A 21,353-nucleotide genomic window follows, 5' to 3' on the forward strand; every position below is an offset into this window, starting at 1 on the left:
TATGAGCCTATCCAAGTCCTCATAGAACCCTCCCTAGCAAATATAGGAATACACGGGTAAATAAATATACGTGACAAGGAAACCGACACTTACACGATGGAAAAGCACAAGACAAACTAGGAAACTTTCGTAATTTAGCAGCTAGTTGGGAAACAGTCACCAAAATAGTCCCATACCTACTTGGAAACGAACCCAGATCCAGCAAAAGACCAAAAACAACACATGACCGGAAATTTAAATATATACTGAGCTAAAATACAACGTAAAATTACTTTAGAAGATCACACACGTAGAATAGTACCAAATATAACATACCAGGCGACAAGAACCAAAATTTAGAAAATAATTTGCCGAAACACGAGATTTACGAACAGGAAAACACTCGAAGAAATAGACGAAAATTCACAACATAACCTTAAAATTGTTACCGAAAATTTACCAAAACAGAAATTACAGAAAAACTAAGGAAACTCCGTGCTAAAATTTAACCAGAACACAATGATCACTGTGACAATTCACACTACAATTTACGTATCCGGAAGCAGAAAAAGAAGATGATTACGACACGAGAAACTTTTATAAGATTGAATTGAGCGCTCACAATCTCGGAAGTTAGTCAAGCAATCATCTGTTTTCAACACAATACGCAACTCAGCTGTTTGGGAGATAACATTACGTCACGCACTGAAGTACAGCATTTAGCATAATTTAATGACATAGCCTAAAGCAACAAGTAATCCCACAGGTGTTACGATGAAAACACACGAATCGAAGAAAAAAAACAACTTGACATAATCAAACATATTGAAATTTATCAAAGAAGTCTTTCGGAACGCGAACACAGCACACGACATGTGAAGATATCACTTTACTAAAAAAACACGTGGTCAAGCGAAATCTTGCCACACAGGAAAATTTATTGAAATTAACGAAACAAAAAAAACTTGTTACAAATGGTGACATACCATTTCCTCCAACCGTTAATTACAAGAGAAACACAGCAACACAAGACTGCACATCGCGGAACGAAAAACACGTGGTGAGATGAACTCGCGCAAGAATCATGAAAACAAAAGCGGGAATTAAGAACACACACGAAACACTTACAACCTATATTCAAACTTAAAAAATTTAAAATTAATTTTTAGAAAAGTTAGCCGAGGATGATCATTGTAAGCCTTCGCTCCTTTCCATAACACACGCTCTGATATCAAATGTAACCGCGGAATTTCTGACTTGTACATAAATAAAAATAATATAGAAATAATAAAATAACATAGTAATAAATAATAATAATGATAATGAGATAGGAAAGAAAATGACGCTGTGCCGGAGAATTCATATAAACCAAAACAGTGAACACTTACAGGCCTAAAAATGACAACTAAGACAGGATGTGGAAGCTGCGGGAAGCCCTTATCGAGGTCCATGGGAACGTATGACGTTATGGGGGAGAAAAGACTTGCACGAAACACCCTCTAGCTCTACTATATTAAAAATGACAAAATTTTACAAATACAGTTCCACGACATGGAAACAAGACATACTTAAGTAACTTAACATACAATTTGATTTAACAAAGAAGGTGATGCTACATTAAAGGTATAGTTAACATACAATTTGATTTAACAAAGAAGGTGATGCTACATTAAAGGTATAGTTTAAAGCGAAAGTATTTAAAGGATGAAAGAATTGAAAGTACGACAATTGGAACCTAGGGTAAACTCGGACTCATCAAATTAAACTTTTAGGATGACATTAAGCAAGGAAATAACGAAACACCAAAGGAATTAAACTAAATGAAACGAAACCAGAAAACATTGAGAACAACATTGCAAAACACTGAAATAACACTTACTTCGGAAAGGCAGGAGTTCCCGAGGGCAGCAGCCCTCGAGCGCGAACGCTCGCTTCGGCGGTCGGATGGAAAAGACGCCGAGCTCACGCATCATTTTTCGAAGCCGGCCACAAGGCCGGAAATGGCCCGATTACAATCAACCAATAAGATCAAACTTACCCTAGATTCCTGGACCTTTTTGCCAATAGGAAATCTTGTGACCATATATGGTCATTTTAACATCGTTAGCAATTGCACAAGTTCTGGAACATTACGATTACAACACCAAAATTTCATCATAGGAAACCGCGCTTGCAGTACAGGTACAGGATGCTCCAAAATAAATCACCTTACAAATTTTACATCAGATTACATAAAAACTACATTTAAAAAAAATCACTCCAAAACACTTTTGCATGTTGAAATGTTCATACAGTTCAATATTTCTTGCGGTCACAAAATTCCAGTAGAGTCCAGAGTTGCAAAAAAAAATTAAATCCTTCAGACAAATAAAAAAAATTAAATTTTACATTTCCAAACAGACTGTAGTTTCCGTTCTCCGTCCCACCAACCGGTGACAAAATTGTCACAACATGGGATAGGAGGAAGTGCTTTTGAGTGGATTGGAAGCTATCTCATTAATGGGGTTTGCATATTAAAAGCTGATGGTATTATGTCAAAGCCGTACCACCCTACCTCAGGTGTCCCCCAAGGCTCTTTACTTGGCCCTCTTTTCTTTGTCATATTTATAAATGATATAACATCAGTTATACAACACAGTAATTGCCTTCTCTATGCTGACGATCTAAAGAACGTTAAGGTGGTCAATAGTGAGTTGGACTGTAAGTTGCTACAGTCTGACTTAAATCTCCTAAGTAACTAGTGTAAAAAGTGGCTGCTTGGTTTGAATACTTCAAAAAGCAACGCAATTGCATTTTCATGTAAGGTAGAACGAGTAAATTACCCTTACCATTTATGCAATTTCCAAATAGCTCGTGTGAATGAAATGATCTTGGTGTGACACTTTCAAACTCCTACGGTCTTTCCTTTGAGAAATATTTAGACAAGATTTCTAGGAAAGGGTTTAAATTACTTGGCTTTCTGAAAAGAAATTGTGCCGAATTTGTTTCTCCTAGAACTCTAAAAACTTTGTTTTGCACTCTAATCAGGCCATCATTAGAATACTGTTGCGAAGAGTGGCTACCTTCTCATCAGTATTTAAGATAAAACTTGGAAAGATTCCAAATTAGGTTCAAGAAATGCATCAGCTACAAGGGTTTGACTATTTCTCTCTCTTTGTCCTATAACGAGTCCTTTTGTGAGACTATGAGCATGAGGGCATGGGAAGTGTGGCTCGGGCTAACTCATGGCTTGTGAGGGCACTAACATTACTGAATGAGGTGGGTGAATCAGTGGACCTTTTTCACTCACCCCCATCTAAAATCAGACGTGCCCTAATAACCTCATGAATGTAAGGCCCTATCTGTAAGATATATATATATGTAAATGTTACTTGATGTAGTTTAATAATGTCAATTATTTTAGGAGATTTAATTTTAATTATTTATCCATTCAAGGTGTTAAAATATGCATATATAATGGTGTCTAGATTTAGTTTGTTCTTGGTTTTTGTTTTAGGAAAGTAGTGTTATTTATTTAAGGTGTATTTGTTGTATTTTATGTTTTATTGAATTATCTTTAATTGGGAAAATAACCTGTTGATGATAAATAAATCTATTCTATTCTATATGACATTTTATTTAAGTATTTCCTTCAACCTGACTTAATTCTTTCTTTCTTTGCTGTCTTTTATTCAGAGTCAAATGAACTGCAAATTTCTATCCGCCTTTATTTAACTCTATGTATTAATCAGTCTCACATAACATCCACCGTCCTTCAAGATTCTAGAAACAGAAGAACTTTCTTCTATCAGTATACTTCGCATCCACATATGTATCAAGTTTATAAACACCTTGAGATGACAGTGTTACTACAATTCAATTGATCTCTGAATGAACAACAGCATCGCTTGGGAGCCAGCCTTTATCGATTTCCATGACCAGCAATTTAAGGATTACTTTTACAACTTCTTACTTTTATACGGCACTCTGGACTTTTTTATGAATCTCTGTTTTTTAACATAGTGTAGCGCATCTCTTGATTCTTAAGCCTCCGTGCACAACAATCACCATCCTTCAAGTTCCAAAAAACAGAAGACCCTTTCTAGCATCCCTGTGTTCTTACATCTATGAATATCTTGATAAACAACATAACTTCGGCTCAGTTGTACTTCGAATGTATAATAGCATATTTAAGGAGCCAGCATATATTGAATTCCTTGACCTGCAACTTAGAGATTTCCATCCCTAACAACATTTTAATGCCGTACGGCACACTGGACTTCAATTTTAAATAAACGACTTCGGCTCAGTTGTTCTTCAGTTGGATAACACCATCTTTAAGGAGCCAGCATATACTAATCTCCTTATCCAGCAACTCAAGGATTCCTACCTTTAACATCTTTTTAATGAGCACCGGACTTTTCATGAATCTCAGTCATAGAGTTATTTTTTAACATATTGCTGCACGTCTCCTTAAATCATTTCTCAATACCTCACATGGTATGTACATTTACGAGGCCTTATGTGTCCTTACATTGTTTAATTTCTTCGGTACTTATGTTTTAATTTGCTTTAGGCTGATGATGACCTACTATTAGGTCGAAACTAGCCCCTAATCATATATGTAATTTAAACACTGTACATTTTGTATTGAAAAGGTGGACCTTAATAATACTTTAGTTTAACTCTATTGTCATCACAGTTCAGTACCTATCTATCATAACGAAACTTATTTCATTTAATTAATAGGATGAGCTGAGCAGTGTTGCCTACCCACATCTTTACCCATTATGGAACCCACATACTTCAAAAATCTAAGTTCAATGAACTAATACCCCTCTCTGTACCAACTCCAATGTTTTCATGCCACACCCTTAGAAATAGTCCATGCTCTTCAAGCTAGTGTCAGCGCCTCAAAGACAGACATTTTTTCTGGTACAATACATGTAGGGAATTTTAAATTTACATATTTATAAGTTTTCCTCCTATTCTATTGCTACCTTGTCCACTGCTATCCTATAATGTTTACCTCTTCATGTTCACATCTCTCTTATCAGTTGAGCAAAAAGCAGTGGCAAAAGGGTCTCTGGTTAAGAAGCAGCAGGTTGTTATACAAGTTCGATTTGAAAAAGGGTGAAAAATACAATAAATAAATGCAATGTAAATTTTAGTCTAATAGCAATTCTATAGTATTATTTGAAGTAATTCCGCATGTTGCATATGAGTTGGTTATGTTTGTAATTGCAGAAGATATTATGAGTGGAATTTTGTAAATATAACTTTAATAAGGATAAGCTGTGTAATAGTGTAAATTGTGTAATACTGTATTGCAGGAAATTGTCTTCTCTGTTTGTTTAAAATTTAATGCCTGATAATGATATATTTTTGTGTACCATTTGCCTCCTCTTTTGTATTTACAGTGATTTTGATTTGATTGTTCCTTTCTTATATTTTTAAAATGGGAGATAAATTAATTATACACTTCTTGTGCCATTATGAGATTTATTTTCTCTGCTGATTCTCGTTTAGGCTTATATATTATTCCCTTACTTCTTTATTCTGATTTTCTTATCTCTTACTTATAGCCTTCTGAAGATATTAAGGAGGACATATTCATAGAAGAACATACTGATATTCAGCTGCTGCCATACATCAAAGAAGAAACAAAGTACGTAACTATAAACCCTGTACAATATGGAATATGTTGTACCCACTCACAGTTGTGTTCAGTAGTTGTTGGGTTATCTCCAAAAACTTGCCATTTTCATCAGTTTAATCCTTCCTGTACAAGGTTACATTTTTCTGTTGATTAAAATTATCTAAAATATTCAGGAACTTTAAGATCATATTTAATGTTCTTTCACGTAGTTTTATTGAATATATATCTACAGAAGAATCTCTGGTAAACTTGTTATTTTTTAAGTACATTTGTATTAAGTACCTTTAGGCAACCGTGTAAAATGTGTTCTTTCTTTCACTGTCACTGCATCATTTGTTCATCACATTCTTATCGTCTGAAATGCCGTATACAACTATTACTTCCAGATATTCTCAGTAATCTTGTACATTCATATCAACAGTGACACACGGTAAAAGCCATGTTTGTAGATTATGAACTAAATTTACAAATTCAAAATTGCTAAATTTTATGTACATTTTAAACAATGTAATAGATTCAAAGTAACATAATTAGGTTCACTAATCGATATAATGATGGCTGAATTCAGTCGTGCAATGACTCAAAGAATGTCATTTTAAAATTATTTATTTGGTTAGATTATTTTTATGACCCTTTCTGTTCTATTGTGTGTTAAGTCAGATTCCTCGATTTGTGGACGCCAAAGCAGATAATGTGTTTTAGAAAAGAAACATTCAGTTCAGTAGTTCTACATCATAGCTATCATAGTTTTCAAATAAATCTTCCCCATTTTTTAAGCATAAAAATATCGTGGTATTCAATTTATTTTCGTTCCAGTCTTGTGGTCGCACTTGCTGATTGTTGCCAATTCCCTCTTTTCATATGTGCTAGTCTAGTGCTTGTAGTGTGCTGATTGCAAACGCATTTACACAATTAGTATAATCTGATAAAATGGACAGCTGCAAGTGAAGATTTACATTTCTGCCGTTTGCCAAAAAAATTTCAGAATTCTTCAAGTAAGCGAATTTATTATCTCGTAAAGGTAGGTAAATCATAATGTAATGATATAATATTATTTCAAAATTGTAATTTAATCTCTCACGTTACAAAGTAGGACAAATGTATATCCTGTTTCAAACATTCAATGCAGCAGTGATGTAGGTGTGCCATTGGACTACTTACTGTGTGAAATGACCTGAGAATATACAGATCTTATCTACTGCTTCCCACTTGTTTGTATCTCACCTCAGGAACTATGTTATCCTGACTCCCATTTCAGCAGTGTACAAATATGCAGCAACTTAAAGGACTTAATATGTGTGAAAGATTTGCTTGTCAATTTGGTACTGATTTACATAAGATCAGGTTTTATGATTTATAACCGCGCCCCAATATCGGCAGGTCCTGCAGTGGCTAGTCCTAGCATAAGGTTTGACATCAAACCAGATTAGTGATGAAAACTACCAATTCCGAAAAGTTCATTATATTTTGCGTGTGGTTAGAGTCTTCTCGACTGTATGTGACACATTGACTTGTTCCAATATAAATGGTCCTTTATTGGACATTATACATTTTCCAGCTAACTCATTCCTGGTTGACAGCGTTTCGCCCCCGTGTGCTAGGCTGGGCTCATCAGTTGATATCTAGCACACCTACCAAGATGCTGGCTAGTGCATACCGTAGCACTGCTGGTGGCTACAATTAGCCTACGCAGTGGCCTCCACCGTAGCACTGCTGGTGGCTACAATTAGCCTACGCAGTGGCCTCCACGGTATGCATTAGCCAGCGTCTTGGTAGGTGTGCTAGGTTCTAACTGATGAGCCCAGCCTAGCACACGGGGGCGAAACGCTGGCAACCAGGAATGAGTTAGCTGGAAAATTTATAATGTCCAATAAAGGACCATTTATATTGGTATTATAAATTTACTCATTCGCAACAAATATTTCAGATTCCCTTTGGGAATCAACATCTGTATCAATTGACTTGTTCCTGCTGTACATTCACAACTAGTGGCAAGAAATATTCATTTCAGTCGTCACAACTGCCCATTACCAGTTTACACTCTCATATTAGTCAGATTAGAATCATGCACACGACTGAAGAACGCCCAGATATGTCACCTCTTCGAGGTACAAATTGTCCTGTTTCTTACTGATTCTTGTGTACGCACAGTAGGCTACAACAGAGATCAATCTTGTAATAGGACCACCAATAAAAATGTTGCTTATGCATACTTCTCACACACAAAATGCATATTACTATTTTTGGATGGAGTTTAATTTAGCTCTGTTGTCCCGAAAGTTATCTTGTGAAGAGGCACCCCAGAACAGTGAAGCGACAAGCCTTTTGTGTGTATTCTTTTTTCTTGCAGAGATAACTACAGAGATAGAAAATTGGTGGCCATTACCTGGGCTGATGTTCTGCCTGCCGAAGAATGAGGACCCGGTCTCCTCTCTTAGCACACGCACTCAATAACGCGATGATCTATAAGACAACTTAACTCGAAAAAGCAACAGCTTTTATACCTGAGAGTAAGCTTCCAGGAGGCTCTGGACTAAATCCGGACACACCCTCTCATTTTATTGGATAGACAAAAAATTACAAGAAGCCTATGATTGACCGAAAATAAAAACTGAAAATTTTTGATTGGCCAGACTCCAAAGCTGGCGGGATGAGAAGGAAGTGTTGCAGACCTTGAAGTATCAAAAAATATGTAAAGTCAATTCAGTTCAGAAAACCTACAAACACAAAACTTCTTTAAATTTTTGTTATTTCACTTTGCACCAGAGTGCATGATGGCCTCAGTTCTTTAAGAGAGACATCTATGGAGAAAAGTCCAAATTTCTTGAAATATTTGTTGCATACAATTTACAAAATGTTTGTTTAATGTTAACCTGGTCAATACTTACAATACCACATTTTGTGGTTAAATAATTATAAAAAATTGAAAGATCGTGAACATGTTTCGCCCTTCTTAATGGGCATCGTCAGCACAATGGATAACCTTAAAACAAATAATTACAATTAAGACTGTTTACAATTATTGGTCATATGAAATTGGAATGAGACGATGTGATGTTAGAAGTTATTTTCGATATCATGATTAAAAAGTTAGACGTGAATGTTGCAAACACAAGTTAAAACTATTGTAGTACAGTTTTACAATATCATCTAAAAAAATATATATTTATATTGGTGAGAAGTTTTTTAATCGGCATTCGTCTGGAATTGAAATGGTTCCCTTTTCTTTTAACTTTTTGGTGAAAGTCATTATTATTGTCGTGTTAACCACCAAGTAGATTTGAAGAATAAAATATGTATAAAACATATGTTCCTATTGTAGAAAATTAGATCAGGAATGAACATTTGGTGTTTCTTCTTGAGTTAAATTTGTTAAAACACATTCAGGTGAGAATACGTTAAAATGGAATATACGTTGAAAATTTTTCCGATGTACTAGTTGGAATAGTTTCACTATATCAGTAGTCTTCCCATTTGTTGTGTAAATCTCAAAGGTTAGAATGTTGATAAACTGTAAAGAAATATAAAAACACATTTAATGTGTATGTATAAATAATGAATGTGATTGTATAGTGTTATGGGTTACGTAAAAATGGATACTTACTCGAATGCCGTAGAGTGTCTATCTTGTTCCGTTATTAGCGTTAGTCTGACTGGCGTTCCTGCTACGCGTATTGTATGGGTGTGGCGGGGGAAGGGGGACGGGTTGAGGGAGGGAAGAATTGGGCGGAGTAATACGAGTTGGTATCGGTACGGGAGGGGGATTATTCGGAGAGGGAATTGTAGGTTTTCACATATAATAGCCCAACTATTCACCAAATTACCAATACCTTCAACAAGTATAATATAAACGTAGCTTACAGAACAACCAATACTACACAGAACGTATATTTTAATTATAATAAAATAAATAATAATAATAACAGCAAATATTTAAGTTCAGGAGTATACAGGTTGACATGTTCGCAGTGTGGTTATTCATACGTTGGCCAGACTGGGCGAAGTTTTATTACAAGATATATGGAACATTTCAATGCCAACAGACATAACAAATATTCCGCTATGAGTACACACATGAAGGAAACGGGCCACCATTTTACCTCAATAGAAAAAGATCTGACTGAGCGGTGGCCAGCTTAGTCGGAAACGGCCATGAAAATCTAGTGAAGCCATCTACACACACCAGAATGAGTTATTTCCGTTCCCCTTTGATTGGGGGAAGGTCTGACATAGTCTATATATAGACGCCCCATGGGGCGAGATGCTTGATATAATGACATTATCCCTAGCTTATTAGACAAGGTGGGGTTATTAAGCAACCAAGATTTACAAGCTTTTAGCATTTCTAATTTCACCGTCCATACCCTTCCAAATAAACATTTCCCTGATCTTTTCTCGAGTTTGAAAATGCCTAAATGCCCCCTAATGGGGGTCTCATGATGGTATTTGAAGATCGTGGGCACAATCACAGCTGGAACCACTACGTTCATCTCCTGACCATGCCTCGAAGGGCAATACCAAACCCCGTTCCTCAATACATAAGGGACAACATGTTCCCCCGAAGAGAGGGTTTCCGTAATGGGAGCCAGCACTGGATCTTCACTTTGATATTTCTCAATAGCACGAAATAACATAGGGGCATCAGTCAGAATAGCACTGATAAACGAAGGTATGGGCGTGAGAAGAGAAGAACTACTGTATATTTCTGTTCGCTGGTTTCAATCTCATTGGAAAACATGCGGCTTAGTCCATCAGCAATTACATTTTCTGATCCTCTAATGTGTCGCACATCGAATTGGAATGCTGAGATCCTGATAGCCCAACGGGCGATCCCTCCAGTACTACGAGGCCTAGCTAAGACACAGCTTAAGGCTTGGCGTCGGTATCTAGTTCAAATTTTACGTGTTCCGGATAAAGGCGGAACTTATCTAGGGCAAGCAATACTGCCAAACCCTCAAGTTCTTACATTGAGTACTTGGCTTCTTAAACCGATAAGGTCCTAGAAGCATAGGCGATGGGCCCTTTTCCGAGTTCGCTTTTCTGAGGAAGGACAGCAGAGGAAGAGGCATCTGTTTGAACTATGAATTTCCTAGAGAATCTGGCATGGCTAATACAGTGGCATTACAAAGAGCTAATTTCAAGTCTTTAAAAGCGGCTTGCTTCGACGGTCCCCATTCAAATTTGGCTCCATTTCTACGCAGTAAGTTCAGGGGCGCCGCCCTATTAGCGAAGGTAGGAATAAACTTTCTGAAAAAGTTCACCATGCCTAGGAACCTGATGTCCTTAGGAGGTTTGAAATCACGGATAGCCTGTGTTCTGGAATTTTCTATGGAAACACCATCGGGCGACACAATATGCGCTAAGAACGACATAGAAGGCTTTGCAAAAGCTACCTTATAAATTTATCAGTGAACCCAGCCTTCCGAAGGCGATTGAGAACTTTCTATAGATGATCTAAGTGTTCTTCAAATGTCTCAGAAATCACGACGACATCATCGAGGTAATGATACAGATATTCAAATTTGATGTCCGGGAAGACCCTATCTAGGAGTCTAGTAAGAACAGCTGCAACCGTGGGAAGTCCGAAAGGCACGCGGTTGTGTTCATATAAGTTCCAATCCGTGGCGAAAGCCGTTAGATGTTTCGATTCTTGATTAAGATCAAGGATCGTAAAGAACTTGGCCTTTCGACACCATGAAAAACAAGATTGAAGATCAGGAAGGGGCACAGATTGTAACACCTCCTTACGGTTCAAAGCCCTGTAATTAATCACAGGGCTGAAGCCATCTTGGGGTTTCGGCACCAGAAAAATGGGTAATGAATACGCCGGCTTAGAAGGTCGAATTAAGCTTACACCATCCTTTAACATCTCATCGATGATTCCCTTAAGAGCCTTCATTTTAGTTGGGGACAGACTATAAGGCGGAAACCTAACTGGAATAGAATCAGTCAACTCAATCTTATATTCAATAAGGTCAGTAACGCCATGTGTATGTGAGAATACATCCGTGAAGTTCTGACACAACCTTCCAATACTTTCAGCCTGTTCCTCAGGTAGATGCCTCAGATCTAATAACATCACACCCTTGGTAGGCGAAACAGATGAACACGATACAGCATTACATTTCAAAAGGGGAATCTTACAGTTACTAGCACATTTGAAGGTGCACGAGTTGCTCTGAATGTCGAGCACAAGACCAGTATTAGACATGCAATCGGCCCACAATATTAGGGAAAGACAATTGTTTAGCGTCGAACAACTTCACTTTCCAGGTTAATTTTCAAATATGAATTTTAGCCCAAATGAAATCTAAAATTTCTATTGGAGATGACTTAGCCGAAACACATTTAACAGAAGATGGAAAATAGTCTGATAATTTGCATCAGGTTTTTAATTTAGAATACCTTTCTTCAGAAATAATGGAGCTCACACTTCCAGAGTCTTTTTTTTTTTTTTTTTTTTTTTTTGCTAGGGGCTTTACGTCGCACCGACACAGATAGGTCTTATGGCGACGAAGTTCCAGAGTCTAATAGAGCCGTGACGGGTTCGTTATTTACGGTATACTAGGTTGAGAAGACTCAAGCACTGCGTTAGTCAAAAAGAAAGGTGGAAGTTGTCTTGGATGACCTGACTAAGTTTCCTGCGGGGCAGATATTTGTTGAGTGGTAACGGATTTCCTACTCTCAATAGATTTTCGCAAATGGACAGCAGCCTGCAGGTCATGTCGACATATTTTCGCCATCTACACAGAAAGCAAATGACTTGGCTGTCTCCCGTCCAAACTCTCGGAGATTTCCAAATTGATCATGTTGCAGTCTCGGAAGAGTCAAAAACTCAGGCCAAATTCAAAAACCCTCTGATGAAATTCAAACCAATTTCTGCAAACACAAGGAAGATAACCAAACAGATCACACCCTGCGACAGCGATACAATTCGGCGAAGGATCGAGGAGTTCCAGGAGAAGGGTAGACCAAATGACTGCGACTTTAACAACATCAAAAGTCTTCTTGTTGAAGCCGCCAATGACGTTGCGGGAATCAAGGTAAGCAAAAAGCAAGCCTGGTGGAATGGCACCTTCGAATCAGTGCTCAAAGAATGACTCAATGCGTGGAAACAGGAATACTCTACGAAATCAGAAGATGATTGGGAACCTACAAAACGCAACGTGCCCAAGCAGCCAGGGTGTTCAGAACTGAGAAACGTAAATGCGAAAAATCTCTCATTGAAAAGATAGAACAAAACTTTAGGAAGAATGAAAGCAGAGAGTACTACGGAGCCTTCAAAAGCAAACTCACTGGCTATAAACCACCATCTCTATGCTGTGAGCGAAAGGAAGGCACATTGGCGACGTCAAATGAAGAAAATTGGAGCATTCTGGCAGACCACTTCAAGAATTTACTTAATTGCTCTAAGCCGCAAAGCCGCATTGAGACCGAGGAACCCTTAATCAGGTACCCACATTCCAGACTACACGACAAAGATGAAATGAAGCGCCACATTGCCTGTCTAAAATATAACAAAGCGCCGCGGGAAGATTCAGTAGTAGCAGAACTATGGAAATATGCCCCAGAGGAATCACTTGATACCTTGCAAAAGCAAATAGAAGAAACATGGAGCAAGGAGGCCGTACCCGATTGGAAAATAGCTTTGATCCATCCATTACACAAGAAAGAGGAATACCCTTACTACCGTGACTTACAGCCATCCTGGAGCGTTTGGAAGCACAAGTCAAACATGAAATATGTACGGTTCAGAAAAAGTCGCTCAACAGCCGAACAGATCTCAAAACGATCATCAGATATTGCACACTAAGGTCCAAGCAGTATGTGTGTGTGGAATTCAAGAAAGCGTACGACTTCATTGACCGGGAAGTCCTGCTAAACATCCGAAATGTATTTGATTTGAAACTGTTGGCATCAATTAGAGCCACCCTGACCGATACAAAATCCAAGGTGAAGTTCCACGGATGTCTCTCGCATTCCATTGACATCAGATGATGCGCTATCCCCGATAATCTTCAACTGCGTTCTTGAAAAGACCATCAGAACCCTTGTCGATGCTACCACTCTCTTCTTTCATTGGCTGATCGTTTCAGTTCCATGTAATTGACACAACCTAACCTCGTCTTGATATCATCCAAATACTTCATCCTAGGTCTTCTTCTCCCTTTCTTTCCCAGCACTTTCCCTTCAAGTATGTAGTGATGAATGTATTGTGTCTGATGATATGTCCAATAAATTTTAATTTCCTGTTTTCCATTTCGTTTAAAAACCTTCTCTCTTCTTTAACTTCCCTCAAGACTCCATGTTGTTTTTTTCTTTCCGTGCAGCTCGTTCTAGTCATTTTCCGCCATATCCACATTTCAGCAGGTTCAAGTTGATTCCTTTCAAATGTACCCAGAGTCCAACTCTTACTTCCATACTGAAGTGTACTCTATACAAATGATTTTGCAAAGGATTTCCTGACATATATATTCATGTGGGTGCTGGTTAAAATGTTTTTCTTGCACATAAATGCCTGTTTCGCCAATGATATTCTTCTCTTTACTTCCTGGAAGCATCTATTATCCTCTGTTATCATACTACCAAGATAAGAGAATTGTTTCACCTGATGCATTCTTCCAAATTTTTCCCTACTACCATTTCTTTCGTTTTCCGTTTGTTTTCTTTTAATTTCCATAGTTTAAGAGTGCCTGAGAGGACTTTCAGCATTCTGTTAATTTCTTTTCTGAGTCTGCAATTAATACGATGTCATCTGCAAATTTGATACAATATATCATTTCACGATTGATTTTATGGAAAATTCTAAATTCCCATGGAGGGAATTAGATTTTTCACCAACAGAGCATGTTTATTCCATTTGTCTGCTCCTTCATGATCTGAATAGCTTCCTCAATGCATATATTAAATAAATACAGTGATACGGGACAACCTAGTCTAACACCTTTCCTAATCCTGGCCTTTTCTTCTACCTGATTGATGATTATTTTTGTGCTTCGATTTAGATACAGTTGATTAATCATTCTTCTATCCTTCCAGTCTGGTCCTATTTTCCACATAGTTCTAAACAGTAGTTCCCAGTTCACATTGTCAAAAGCTTTTTCTAAGTCAATGAAGGTAAGATAAGTCGTTCTATTCATTTCCGTCCTTCTCTCCAATAACATGCTTAAGGCCAGAATTGCTTCTCTTGTTCCTCTGCCTTCTCTACAGTAAATCCAAATTGGTGTTCTCCAACATACTTGTCCACTTTTCCTTTTATTCTGTTCTTTAATATGCTAAGGAGTATCTTGGAGGCATGTGTTAATATTGATAGTGTTCTATAATTGGTGCAGTCAACTGCGCTTCCTATTTCAGGTATGGTAATGGTTCTGCATTGTGTGAAGTCTTCTGGCACGATTCCTCTTTTATAGCATTCATTTATTACTCTGAATAACTGGTCCTTCATGTTGATACCTAAATTTTTCAGTAATTCTACTGGGATATCATCTACACCAGTTGCTTTTCCTTCTTTCAGACACTGAAGGGCATGTTCAGATTCATGTCTCATGATTGGAGGACCTTGAATTTCTCTTCCACACTCGTTGATGTCTTCAATTAGCTTATTGTCATTCTTGAAGTCCTTATCATCGTACAGCTCTTCTATGCATTCTTTCCATCGAGCACATATCTTATCGTTGTCTATCTGTAACACTCCTTTGTTTTTTACAACTGCAGATTTGGTTCTATTTTTGTACTGAAGGGCACCGATTTTCTTATAACCTTGATCCTGTTTTCCCTTATTTATATCTTCTTCTATCTCTTCAGCAATGTTTTTGGTCCATTTCACTTTTTCCTCTCTGCGTTTGGTTGTGATCTGATTATCAGTCCTTTTGTAGTCATCTACATTGTTTCCTTCCTGAGTTTATTCCTTTCTTGAATTAGGTTTAGTATTTCTTCTGTCATCCAAGATTTTCTGGGCTCCAATTTCCTTTTTCCTTAAAGCTCATTTGTTCCTTCAATTATCCTTATCTTTATGTTATTACACTGCATTGGCTTGTCACTTCCATTATCTACTTTATTGGTTCGTTGTGCAAAAGCTGCCTTTGTTGCTGCTTCGTTCAATCCTTCTAGTCTCCACTTCATTTTGATAGATCTTTTGGTTCTTCTAAATCTAATGATGCACTGGGCTAACACGAGTGTATGGTCACCATCTATATCAGGACCTGGGTAGCTGTGGCATGATTTTATCTGATTCCTGTACCTTTGCTTCATTATATATTATTATATAATCTAACTGAAATAGTCTTTTGTCTGGCTCCTCCCACGTGTACCTTCTTCTAAGAGGAACTTCAAACAATGTGTTTGTATTGTAATAACCATATCATTTTGACTGCAGAAATCTACCAAAGGTTCACCTCTTTCACTTGTTTCCCCCAGACTAAAATTTCCTACTGTCTGGGATCCATTGCATTAAAATAGCCCATTATTGCGACATTATCTTTTTCTATAGTTAGTTTTAATAGTTCTTCACTATCTTCATACATAGTCTCCACGTCTTCCAAGTCATGAGCCGATGTTGGGAAATATGTCTGAATTATTACTAAGTCCACAGGTGGACTATTAATTTTCTCCATCATTAATTGGTCGCTGACATGGTAGGCACTGCAAACATTTTTTGACCATTTTCCTCTTATTATAACAGCTACTCCATGCTTTCCTCTTTTCTCTCCACCACTATAAATTACTCTAAACTCATCACTGTAGAAGTCTCCATTTCCTTCCCATCTTGTCTAAACATACCTAATATATCTATCTCATTCTTCCTCATCTGGTCTTTCACTTCATCCAGTTTTCCCGCTTTCATTAGCGTTCGTACATTCCATGTTCCCATCTTCATGGCGGTTTTAGAGGGATTTCGCTTGCCAATGACCTGAGAAGCCCTCTTACCTCTCCTGGAAGATCTTGGGTTCCGAAATCCATGATCAGTAATTAACGTTTCCTCATTAATGTCATTTTTCATGGTTGCATTCTACTTGGGATATCCTTAAGATATTTAATGGAGTGGTATCCCGTTGCCTTCTCCATTCTATGCCGTTGACCAATATGTATAGGTTCATCCGCCTTTAGGGGTAATTTCTCACCCCAAGGACAAGAGAGTGCCCTGACCTCAATTCGTTCATCCACCCTCGGAGGAATCTGTTGACGACATTGACGGGGTCCACTTATACCGGTGGCCACTCGGTCCCCTTTAAGTCGTCTTTTACGACAGGCAGAGGTTAACGTGGGTGAATTCTAACACCTTCCAGAAATGAACTGTAGAGTAGACACGATCAATAAAATATTCTACAATATGTGTTTTTGATTAGTAGTATCACTTTATGTGAGATGACAATTAAAATTCCTGGAAGTTATGTTTGGTACTGATTACAAGAAATGGAGCTTTATAATTTAGGGATTTATCCGGGACACGATAAATAATATAAGCGAATAGCAGTAGACCTCTCCAGCAGTATTATCTTAAATGCAACGCTTTATTAGGAGACATAAATTTTTGGCGACGAAATACCTAGCACATCTGGGAACACGACGTAACATATGTAAATTATTTTTACACGAAGCCAGTTCCTCATAAAAAGAATTCCGTGATGTTGTCGTACCATCTCCTTTAATAGGCTTATCGGGATGATTTTGGGACCTATTCTGTTTATTCTCTCCCAAACTTTTGCCATACTATTCATCCTACACTCATCCTAATGATTTTTCCTTTTGTAGCCTTTCCTTAAATTACAGAAATATTCTCTTTCTGAGCTCCCACCTTTTTTCCTATATTCTCCTAACGGCCCTAAAAGTCTCTTTCGCATTCCCTCCCACTCTTCACTAAACCATTCTTCCCCCTCTCTTTTCTCCTCCTACCTTTTTCAATCTGTGCTATCCTCTTGATTGGATGTAGAAGCAATTCCAAAGCTCTAACAATGTTATTTGCCTCCATCGCGACCTCCAATCCATACTTTAGTAAATATAGTTCTTTTTACTACCATATACCATTCCCGTTCCGCTTTCTCTGTCCATTTATATTTAAAATATACGCTCTCCCTAGTTCATCCTTCTTCTATACCTAATTCTTTTTGTGCCTCTTCTCCCCCTTTTCAACAACACCCACACTGTAAAATGTGATTGAATCCGATCTCCTACTTTCATCCTTACAATTTCCTCTAAATGCTGCTCGTACTGAACATCCCATGCATCAGTCCAAGCTTAACAGGCTTCCTCCCTGCTCTGAAACAAACGTCAGCACTGTCGCCCTACATTCAGAATATATAAATTCCCCGTTGCACACATCTCTAGGAGCTTCTCACCACAAGTGTTTGTGGCTTTTTATTCTATTTTTCATCATTAGCTTCCCTTCTTCTCTCCTATAACCTGGCCTCCGTTCCCCTATTATCGCATTCCAGTCCCCAAATAACAACATATCGTCTTCTTCTACAAACTTCTCTCTTGTCATACTAATATCCAACAATAGCTCTTCAAAAATGCTTATATGTGTATAAGGAACTCCTAGGGTGGCAATATGTTGAATGCTTAACGTATGTTCTTCATTCCTCCCTCTACCATCCCCATATTAAATCTAATCCAGATAACTTCTTGCATGTCTATTTCGATATCCTCTACTAGTGCATTAATTTTTTCCTTGATTTGAACTATTATTCCTGCTGGGGTGCGTCTCTTATTCCTCTCCTTTCTTTTGTATTTACCCACAAACCCGACGCATGTTATCTCTTTTCCTGTCTCAAGCCAAATCTCCAAAATGCCACATCATCGAAACTCCAAACTCCACTACTTCTTTAACGTTTTTATTTCCTAATTTGCCTAATAGCCTTTCTGTATTCACAAATCGTATTTTCCAAGTTAGTTATAACTTATCCTTCCCCCTTCCAAATTACCTCCTCTATTCTTACTCCTTTTTACTCTAGCCCTCTCGCTCTCAGCCTCCCTTTCTCCTTTTTAAACGTTTTGTATCTTTCTCTTCCCTCGGTATTCTGCTTGACTTATACATTTTATCCCACAAGTCTTTTAGACTCTTACTTCCACCTCTGTACATAACAGCTTTGCCGTTCTGTTCATCACTCGTCTCACCTCGTTTATTGTTCCCTTGACCACTGCTCACTGCACTTAACGGTTCTTGCGACTCTCGCTCACTCACCACTTCTCGGCTCTCTTATAAATCCGCACTGCTCCGTTTACTTTCACCTGGGTTGATCTCCACAATTTCCTTCACTCTAGCCCTATTTGGTTCTGCGTCCTTCCATCTTGTACTGCCATTACTTCCACCTCCGTACTGACGTGGTCGTCTATCTCTTTGAAATTTGACACTGAGAACTCTCTAACCCAGTTTCCATTTGCACCTCCAGCCACTGTCCCCTTATGCGCGCTTTTTGCCCTTGTTGTCTCGCTCTCCATAGATGCCTATTCACTGTTTTGCTTGTGAAGGAGTTATGCATTCGAATGGGCCATGTGAATTCAGTGCATACAGCATGAATTGGGAAGTACCTGTTTTAAGCGGATCTCACCTTCAACAAAGTCATTAGTATTTCTCGTTCTTCTTTCCTAGAATATGTAGAACCAATCTGCAGAGGGGCCACAGGCATAGACTTGGAAGCTATCCAACGATGTTATAATTCCACTAAAAATAATTACTTTGCGATCTTTTGAAATTAAAATAATCTCATTCCTTCCTTTACATAGCAGCATTATCCAGTATAGTGCAATTCCATAACCTGTCATCTCGAATTTTAGCGCAAGCCTTGATTTTCATGCGCATTCTAGGTGTAGTGTTAAATGAACACTTGTAAGAATATTCAAGGACATGATAGCTTGAATTTGGGTTTAAATTCAGGATATCAGAACATTGTAATAATGCGCTACTACCAAAGCCATATCCTTTGTCGCCCACATAACTTCTATGACAGCAGTAACTGGTAGAGAAAAGATAGCGTTAGTGTTAGGGAAAGAGCCATCATCGGCTTGTTATATTTCAGCTTTTCCAGGATTTCATCCGGAGTAGTGGTTTCCATGTTGCATACGGCCTGTGTAAAAAAGGCAGTTAAGACGTAGGTGATGTTATACATGGTAGTAAGTATGAACTTCGCTGTATGAAGCTACCGTCCTATATCTAAGTCGGCTCTGTTTGATTGCACATCAAAGCTATGTATTTAGATATAACCATACTGTGACGTAATAGAATGCTACACTGAAATGATACCAATGTACAAATACAATATGTTTGTGTGACAATAAATAACATTCATAAAATATTAGCCACGGTTCAGCAGATCTTGCTGACTATCAGCAAACAATGTTCTTAACTTTATTAATATCTGCCACACTGAGATTCTCTCAAACAACCTCAACAGCAGGGGCTTTTACAAAAATTATAACTTGCCTATCACAAAGCGCAGATTTTTAAACTAGATCAAAACTCCAAAGCTATGTCGTCCTTTATGTAGGAGAACAGACATATACGGATTTCAATAGATAAATGTGTGCCATATTTAAGAGCTTGTGTTTCTCCTTTGAGGCTGGACCACTTGTTCTCGTGTATTCCTTAAACGAGGTTGAGTATGAGCTCGTACATTCCTAAATCGTCAGAAGTTTCTTGCGCGTGATATCGTGATTTAAGAGAAACGACGCAACACATCCTCGTAACAAGGGAGAGCTTTTGAAATTTCAGACTTAACTCTGAATTGTTGACCTCAGATTATGTTTACCCTCAGGAAAGTGTTGTTTATGTTTTTGAGTAATGAGCTGTCTTCATGGGATATTAGTGAGTGGAATGTTCAGCAGCAATTCCTTTATGTGAGCGTTTTAGTAGAGTTTGCTGTTGTGCTATTGGTCATATGGTTTTAATTGGTCATTGTAGATCGAGAACCGCGGAGAGTTGTGCAGATCTTCAACCATCAGAAGGCGGAGCAACGTGTTTTAGGTGCAATGTGTGCAATAAAGACCTGGCCGGTAAGTTCGGCTACATGCGACATCTCAAGAGATGCAAAGACGATCGTCTCTTGAAGTGCGATCATTGCGGAAAGCTGTTCGATGGCGGAAGCAGCTTGTCGGAACACTTTAGGATCGACGCGCCTGTAGTGTGCGGATTTTGCCATAAATGCTTTACGAAGACGAACATGCCTACAGAGCACAAGCGGTTGCATTCAAGTGGGATTGAATGCTCAGTATGTCAAAAAAATTTCAGGTTGTCGCGTTACTTAACCAAGCACATGCGAACTCACACGGGAGTGAAACCGTACTGTTGCAGTATCTGTGGTAAGCTCTTCAAAGATAAAAGTACACTGTCGACACATACCAGGATTCACACCGGCGAGAAGCCATACTCCTGCAAAGTCTGTGGTAAATCCTTCAGCACAACAACTTCCCTAACTTGTCACAAGCGTTCTCACACAGGCGAGAAGCCATTCAGGTGCAATGTCTGTGGAAAATTATTTACTCGGAAATCCCACCAAGTTGTGCATCTCCGTTCTCACACAGGCGACAAGCCATTCTCGTGCAGTATCTGTAGAAAGCCCTTCACCGAGAGAGCAGTGCTCTCCAAACACATGCGAACTCACACAGGCGAGAGGCCTTACTGTTGCAATGTTTGCAGCAAATCCTTTAGCACGACATCTTCCTTAACTTGTCACATGCAGACCCACACAGGCGCGAAGCCATTTTCTTGCAATGTCTGTGGTGAATTCTTTAGAAATAAACA

General features: G+C 38.3%; 1 protein-coding gene across 1 annotated transcript in view; it reads left to right on the top strand.

Moving 5' to 3' along the window:
* The window catches only part of LOC136885417 (gastrula zinc finger protein XlCGF46.1), a 293,140-nt gene extending 272,086 nt beyond the window's left edge, over positions 1-21,054 (top strand). Inside the window, exons 8-9 of the mRNA XM_068230328.1 lie at positions 5,544-5,626; positions 20,514-21,054. The gene's annotated coding sequence lies outside the window, so the exon portion shown is untranslated. The remainder of the gene's footprint in view (positions 1-5,543; positions 5,627-20,513) is intronic.
* The last annotated feature ends 299 nt before the right edge of the window (positions 21,055-21,353 follow it).

Source organism: Anabrus simplex, chromosome 14 (genome assembly GCF_040414725.1).
Source record: "Anabrus simplex isolate iqAnaSimp1 chromosome 14, ASM4041472v1, whole genome shotgun sequence".
Taxonomy (NCBI): domain Eukaryota; kingdom Metazoa; phylum Arthropoda; class Insecta; order Orthoptera; family Tettigoniidae; genus Anabrus; species Anabrus simplex.